Here is an 8,922-nt window from a genome sequence, read left to right as displayed (position 1 = left end):
GTGAGTCAATTGAAGCTAGACCACCATGGAGTTCTAGTGAGAAGCAGTAACCGGTGGAGTTCAACCAGGTCTGTTGTGAGATAGTAACTCACTGATGACATTGGTGAATGGTTGCTCAATTTCGTGGATCATTTGAAGTTAAACATTAACACCGTTGGATGCCGGCTCAATGGTCTATCGGTTAAGGGCTCTGGCTCGAAACTGGTAGGTCCTGGGTTCGAATCTTGCGAGTGCGGGATCGTGGATGCGCACTGCTGAGGAGTCCCATAATAGGACGAAGCGGCCGTCCAGTGCTTCCAGGTTTTCCATGGTGGTCTAGCTTCAATCGACTCACGATCTCAACTCTATGAAATTACTAAGATCTGTAAGTGTTCGACATTGGATGCTGACCACATTGGTTTGAATGGACTCATTTAGATGAAGGCGCTCTGTGATGCATCCGCACCATATTACGAGTTGTCATATTCCATTACTTGTCCATTCTGGTCTTGACGCTTGATGGAAACTTTTTATTTTGTTTTCCACCTTTCAACTTCGGAAGTACACTGCTAACCTCGACGCATTCTTCACTGTCTTTTATTTAGGAGGCTTTCTTCACAACTGGCATGTTATCTTGGGTTAAGATAACTATGTGAAAATGTTAAGAGTATAGTTAACCTACTTCGAAATTGTAAGACCGTAACACAAAGCCTTATCATCTTGAAGTCACTGTAGAGGATTAATAACGTATCCAAGTTACATGATGTTCTCGACTCGGCTTCAGTCAAAGGTCACCACCTAATATAATGTTAAATATCGGCAGATACAGTTAAAAAGATCTATTGGCATAAATTCCTTCTTAGTCGTTATTTGGGGAAACGCGAAGAGGATTTATTGGGATCTATTTCGGGAATGAATTATATTGCTAGCGTAACTGAGACTGATGACCGAGAGTTGCGTGCAAAGCCAGTAGTTGTCAGGACTCGGATGCTAGGTGGATAACGAGGTGACTTTCGAAGTGGACGGTACTGGGTTGGAGTCCCAGAGTGAACATAAACCCTAGGATAGAGGTACACACAAATGACGAGTCTCGAACAGGACGAGATGCGCGTCCTGGATTCCACTGCAAACCGCTACCCATCTCTACTTATGATGATAACCCACTATTTCTCAGTAAAAGAGCTTATCACCTTTGGAGCATCCACTTACGAGTTTAGAATGGGGTTGAGTATAAACGGCCATCTTCATCTGCGAAGCCAGAACTAATAAGCAGATAAATACATAAAGAGGTTCTACTCAGGACTAATAAAACCTCATCCACCTGCACAACGAAGGTCACCTAACCACAGGGTTAATTACTATTTCCTAAAACAACAACAAGCAGAAATATCGTTTATACTCTTAACTGTTATTCTCACTGACCTTGATTTTCAACCCGGAGATGTACGGCACTGAACACTACATCAATAATAATCAGTTCCATAAATCTAGAATGAAATGTTAGTATAGCTGAACAGGGTCACTGGTGTTTACACTTCAGCTTCGCAGACAGAGCCTGAATTTCCATTTCCAGTTGAAGCCAGTGGATATCAACGAATTTAAATTTATGTGCCAACAAATATGAAACCTTTGCACAGTATCCAAAGTATCAAAAATCGATCACCTCCAGGGCTTCAAGAAGGTTCATTGCTCATCTCTATGTATTTACTTTTAATGTTACTCTACGTTACGCACTACTGTTGCGTGTGGTCCATTACGTGCAAACCGATGTTGTCTGGATTTTGCGTAGACTCAAGCTATGCGATAATAATATTTTCTGAGAAAAATAATTACGGGATTTATGACAGTTCACATGTATGATCAGCTTGATATAGATGGTACTATTAAATGTAGAGAACTGATATATGATATGAAATTATTTCAAGTGTTGTAGTTTGAAAATCGTTTTGTTAGTTCCCTGAGATGTCGACTGATGTTTAGCAAAGTTTTTGTCTCCATCAAAGTTGTGATGGCTTTTCGGGTTATTATTTTCAGTATTTTAACAATAGCACTGACAAAACTGGCAGGCAACTCACCCTGAATCTGTGATAACCTAAATATCGTAGTCCATAATGTATACGGCATTTTGTTCCAGGATATCAGGGCGTGGCCCATTAGGTCTTATTTATTTTCCTCTGTCTTAAGAACTTACTTTTTTTAGCGTCTCTCACCGGTTAGATTTCACAGACAGATACTGAGTAGGAGACATTGTCCAGAGAAAGCTCATTCATGAATTCCTTTTTGTCTCAGTTTTACGCTCTCAAATAAAATGCATTCCTTTCTGTAGTTGTTATAATGCGAAATATAGCGTGGGTATTGCGATAGGACTACGCGAAATTCTACCGATTGACCAAATTCAGATATCCTAGTTCGACCCCAATACTGTTCCCCAACTCCAATAAATCAGAACACAGCCGTTAAATAAGAATTGTTTATGGGGTCAGCAGCAGAACAAAAATGGTTTACAGACAAGGCATATTTATACAGTTACGATGACTATTAACAGTAACCAATGGAAAGGAAGGACACGTAAAGGTTATAATTAGGACGACTCAAAATTGACCAATAGGGAAACGACACATGAAAGTCATAGTTAGGACACTGTAAATAATGGCCAATAGGAAATAACATGCGAATTATGTGAAGAGTCTGAAAACATACCATTTTACATTCGAGATAATTTTTGGGATATTCTTGTGAATATCCTAACACCTCCCCTTGGAAAAAATTAATAGCGACGCAATCGTGGGTTTACCTGAAAGTTCTTTGGTTTTCTGCGTTTGCGTGCCGACCTCCTTCGAGGTAACGACCGAGAACTTGAAGAATGTTCTGCTTGATTAGATGACTGAGTTGCCTCCGTTGTAGGTATTGGCGGAAGTTGGAAAGTATCCAGTAATAAATCGAGTGGGATGCGTTTCGTAACTTCAACTTTTTCCTTGGATTCTCTTGGCCTTAGTTGATTATGGTGCCTGGTCCAGATTTCTTTGTTTACTCTGACCTCATACATGACCTTCCCCTGTCTCTTTGCGACTTCACCCTCTATCCATCTATCATACCCATGTCTATAGTCCCGCACATACACTTTTGCGTCAACTTCGTAAGGAATTCGGGTATTCTTCATGTGAGGACTCTGTTGGGCTACTCGCCTGGGTGTCATTGCATTATGAATTGTTCGTAGCTTCCGTCCCATAAGTACCTCCGAAGGGGATTTGAAGTTCGGCAATAAATCATGAGGAGTCGTCCGGTACACAATTAGAAATCGTTCTATAATATCGTGTGTTGTTCCCTCCCCTCTTGCCTTAAGCATGGCACGTTTGAATGTATCGACGAAGCGTTCAGCTTGTCCATTAGATTGCGGATGGTAGGGCGGAGAACGGACATGATTGATCGAGTTTTGCGAGCAAAATTCTCGAAACTGACTGGATGTGAACTGCGAACCATTGTCTGTTACTATTGTTTCTGGCAGACCATGCAGAGCGAAGATCTGGTTAAGGAGTTGGATGGTTCGAGTTGTAGAGGGTGGTGCAATCGGCAATATCTCCGGCCATTTGGAGAAGGAGTCGACCAGTATCAGATATATGGTACCATCTAGGGGTCCGGCAAAATCAATGTGCACTCGCGACCAGGGTTTTTCTGACTTGGGCCAGGGTACTGGTGGCAACTTAGGAGAATGTTTCGCAGCTGTCTGACAATGTGGACATGTTTTGACGAAGTCGACAATTTGCTTGTCCATGTTCGGCCAGTATGCGTAACTACGAGCGATAGATTTCATACGGTTTATCCCTGGATGACCAGCGTGAAATTGGCGTAGGACCTTGGCACGCAGGGTTGTTGGAATTACTACACGGTCACCAAACATCAGACAGTCACTGACAACACAAAGAGCTCTGCGACGATTCGCTAGGTGTAGCATCTCACCACTGAACTGCTTAACTGGCCATCGGCTCTGAACATAAGTGATTGCTTCTCGAATAATCGGGTCGTTTCTGGTAGCTTCTCGAACGTTTTCAGCCGTAACAGGCATAGCTCGCACGGCATTCGCCAATAGTGTTGCACCAGAATCATCTTCCGTTGCTATTGTGGCTATGAGTGTATCCTCATCAGTTGTAGAGTGCTTGCTGATAAGTCTGGACAATGCATCCGCTTGACCAAAATCTTCAGAACGTCGATACTGGATGTCGAAGTCGTAGCTCAGTAACGCCAACGCCCAACGTTGAAGACGATTAGCAGAATGAACAGGAATGCCTTTCTTTGATCCAAAAATTGACAACAGCGGCTTATGGTCTGTGAGCAAAGTGAAACGGCGCCCGTAAATGAATTTGTGGAAACGCCGGACAGCAAAAATCAGAGCCAAGGCTTCTTTCTCGATTTGACCATAACGTTTTTCAGTGGCTGTTAGTGTTCTCGAAGCATGCATCACTGCTTTCTCTGAACCATCGGGAAAAACATGCAGTAGTACGGCACCCAGTCCATGGGTTGAAGCGTCAGCAGCAACTACAATTGGTAGTTTCGGATTGTAGTGGGTTAACAGTAGTTTGGAGCTTAACATGGCTTTAAGTTTTGAAAAAGCTGATTCACATTGCGTGGACCAATTCCAAGTAGCATTCTTTTCTAGCAGATGATTTAATGGATATCGTACCTCATGTAGTGATGGTAGAAATGCTGAATAGTAGCTAACCATTCCCAAAAATGATCGCAGTGAAGAGACATCAGTGGGAGCAGGCATTTGCTGGATTGCATGAGTATTTTGAGGATCAGGATGTCGTCCAGAAGCATCAAAGATAAACCCCAGGTATTTAACGGAGCGTAGAAAGAATTGGCATTTCTCTGAACGAAGGCGAAAACCATTATCTTGGAGGCGTTGTAGAACTAAATATGTTCTGGAATGCAATTCATCAGCAGTTGAGCCGACAATAAGGACGTCGTCAAGATACGTAGCAACACCAGGAACATCTGCCAGAATAGTATCCATAATCTGCTGGAATATCGCTGGAGCAGTCTTGATACCAAAGGGTAATCGGGTATACTGGAAAAGACCTCGGTGAGTGTTGATTGTCAGCAGTTCTCTCGATTCGCGAGCGACAGGAATTTGAAGGTAAGCATCCGCGAGATCTAGCTTAGCGAAGTAGGTACCACCATTTAAAATAGTAAACAAATCATCTGGGATCGGCAGCGGATAATGATGCTGTTGTAGCGCCGCGTTGAGTCCTGTAGAGAAGTCTGCACAGATGCGTATGGAACCATTAGACTTTTTGACAACCACAATTGGTGCAGCCCATGAAGAATAAGAAACAGGTACAAGGACACCTTCAGTTTCCAAACGTTGCAGTTCAGCGTCGACCAGAGGTAGGGATGCATATGGGACTGGACGTTTTGGACGAAAAACTGGCGTAGCTTCTGGCTGAAGTTTCAAAACAGCTTCAGTTGTGGAACAAAGACCAAGACCAGGCTGAAAGAGTTCAATGAATCGTTTTTGGAGGTCTGCAGCATGCTGTTGTGTAGTAGCAAGAGTTTTTACTTGATTACAGATAGTGCTGATAGGTAGATTGGCAAGACCAAGTTCTTCGAACCAATCTAAACCCAGAAGATTGAGAGGGGATTTGGTGATGTAGCACGTACCATTGAAGGTTGTACCTCTGAACGAAATACAGCAGTTAAGTTCACCATGAAGGCGGAGATGACCACCACATGCACTAACGGCTGTCTGCGAAGATGGTTTGATGGGAGGTTGACCCAAGGTTCGCCAAGTTTCTTTTGACAGAATAGTGATATCTGATGCAGTGTCCAACTGCAATCGAACTGGCTGACCATTGATTGAGAGGGTTAGAAATTTGCGTCGCGTGGCGGCATGGGTGTGGAAGACTGCTGCTAAACTTCCTGATGAGGGAAGCTGCTTTTTAGTATGACGACGTTGCGTCTGTGCATTTCGACGACTATTGGGTCGATGAGATTGGCAAAAACCGCTTTTGTGACCAACTTTATGACAGCGATCGCACACCTGCTGTTTGAATGGACAAAATTTCACATAATGCCAGGCTCCACAGTGCCAACATGGAGAGGGGGGCTTCTTGTGAACCGGTCTGGAGTGATTAGAGAAAGAAGGAGCACTGGCTTTCGTAGGACCACAGGTTGTTGATCTCGGAGATTTGTTCTGACGTTGGACAGCGTGAACTTCGCAACCACCCTGGCCCCCAGATTGGACCAAAGTGGTGTCACGCTGCAGGTTGACAATGCGTTGATACTCGTCGGCGATTGCATTAAGTGTCAGCGTAGGGTCTTGTTCAAGGCGGTTCAGCAATCGAGTTCTGATGTCGGAGAATTTGGGTGACTGAAGACTACATATGAATACGAGGGATTTGAATTGGTCGTCGGTAAGGGATTTGAGCTTGAACCGTTCGCACTCACGGTTGACAATGCCAACATGGGTTAAGAAGTCATCGGACTCGTTCATGACCAGTTTTAAACAGCGATAACGCGTATTGAAGAGTGAATGATGGTCACCAAAAAGTTGACTGAGAGTTTGAACAGTGGCATCGAAGGAACGGTCTCGTGGGTTCTGCGGTAGAATGTAGTTGCAATACTTATCAAGCTCTGATGGACCAAGTTTTCGAAGGAGAAGACGCACCTTCCACGAATCATCTCTGTCAGCAAGGTCGACTTTAAAAAGATCTTCATAACGTCTGAACCAGGTATCAAATGTAATATTGGCATCAGGATCATAAAGAAACTCTGAAATACTACTGGTAATACCGTCGACTGATTGAGGGATTGTTGGTGTACATGAGACTCGGGAAGAGATCTGCGTCTGAGTAAGCATCTCCATCAGCTTCAGCTGTTGCTTGAACAATTCTTCTAATTTAACTGGATCCATAGCTAGTCAGCAACTTGTTTGCAAAATCTCCGTCGCCAAGTTGTTATAATGCGAAATATAGCGTGGGTATTGCGATAGGACTACGCGAAATTCTACCGATTGACCAAATTCAGATATCCTAGTTCGACCCCAATACTGTTCCCCAACTCCAATAAATCAGAACACAGCCGTTAAATAAGAATTGTTTATGGGGTCAGCAGCAGAACAAAAATGGTTTACAGACAAGGCATATTTATACAGTTACGATGACTATTAACAGTAACCAATGGAAAGGAAGGACACGTAAAGGTTATAATTAGGACGACTCAAAATTGACCAATAGGGAAACGACACATGAAAGTCATAGTTAGGACACTGTAAATAATGGCCAATAGGAAATAACATGCGAATTATGTGAAGAGTCTGAAAACATACCATTTTACATTCGAGATAATTTTTGGGATATTCTTGTGAATATCCTAACACCTCCCCTTGGAAAAAATTAATAGCGACGCAATCGTGGGTTTACCTGAAAGTTCTTTGGTTTTCTGCGTTTGCGTGCCGACCTCCTTCGAGGTAACGACCGAGAACTTGAAGAATGTTCTGCTTGATTAGATGACTGAGTTGCCTCCGTTGTAGGTATTGGCGGAAGTTGGAAAGTATCCAGTAATAAATCGAGTGGGATGCGTTTCGTAACTTCAACTTTTTCCTTGGATTCTCTTGGCCTTAGTTGATTATGGTGCCTGGTCCAGATTTCTTTGTTTACTCTGACCTCATACATGACCTTCCCCTGTCTCTTTGCGACTTCACCCTCTATCCATCTATCATACCCATGTCTATAGTCCCGCACATACACTTTTGCGTCAACTTCGTAAGGAATTCGGGTATTCTTCATGTGAGGACTCTGTTGGGCTACTCGCCTGGGTGTCATTGCATTATGAATTGTTCGTAGCTTCCGTCCCATAAGTACCTCCGAAGGGGATTTGAAGTTCGGCAATAAATCATGAGGAGTCGTCCGGTACACAATTAGAAATCGTTCTATAATATCGTGTGTTGTTCCCTCCCCTCTTGCCTTAAGCATGGCACGTTTGAATGTATCGACGAAGCGTTCAGCTTGTCCATTAGATTGCGGATGGTAGGGCGGAGAACGGACATGATTGATCGAGTTTTGCGAGCAAAATTCTCGAAACTGACTGGATGTGAACTGCGAACCATTGTCTGTTACTATTGTTTCTGGCAGACCATGCAGAGCGAAGATCTGGTTAAGGAGTTGGATGGTTCGAGTTGTAGAGGGTGGTGCAATCGGCAATATCTCCGGCCATTTGGAGAAGGAGTCGACCAGTATCAGATATATGGTACCATCTAGGGGTCCGGCAAAATCAATGTGCACTCGCGACCAGGGTTTTTCTGACTTGGGCCAGGGTACTGGTGGCAACTTAGGAGAATGTTTCGCAGCTGTCTGACAATGTGGACATGTTTTGACGAAGTCGACAATTTGCTTGTCCATGTTCGGCCAGTATGCGTAACTACGAGCGATAGATTTCATACGGTTTATCCCTGGATGACCAGCGTGAAATTGGCGTAGGACCTTGGCACGCAGGGTTGTTGGAATTACTACACGGTCACCAAACATCAGACAGTCACTGACAACACAAAGAGCGCTGCGACGATTCGCTAGGTGTAGCATCTCACCACTGAACTGCTTAACTGGCCATCGGCTCTGAACATAAGTGATTGCTTCTCGAATAATCGGGTCGTTTCTGGTAGCTTCTCGAACGTTTTCAGCCGTAACAGGCATAGCTCGCACGGCATTCGCCAATAGTGTTGCACCAGAATCATCTTCCGTTGCTATTGTGGCTATGAGTGTATCCTCATCAGTTGTAGAGTGCTTGCTGATAAGTCTGGACAATGCATCCGCTTGACCAAAATCTTCAGAACGTCGATACTGGATGTCGAAGTCGTAGCTCAGTAACGCCAACGCCCAACGTTGAAGACGATTAGCAGAATGAACAGGAATGCCTTTCTTTGATCCAAAAATTGACAACAGCGGCTTA

This window comes from Schistosoma mansoni, chromosome 2, assembly GCF_000237925.1.
Source record: "Schistosoma mansoni strain Puerto Rico chromosome 2, complete genome".
In the NCBI taxonomy this organism is placed as follows: domain Eukaryota; kingdom Metazoa; phylum Platyhelminthes; class Trematoda; order Strigeidida; family Schistosomatidae; genus Schistosoma; species Schistosoma mansoni.
This window is presented reverse-complemented; position numbering follows the sequence as displayed.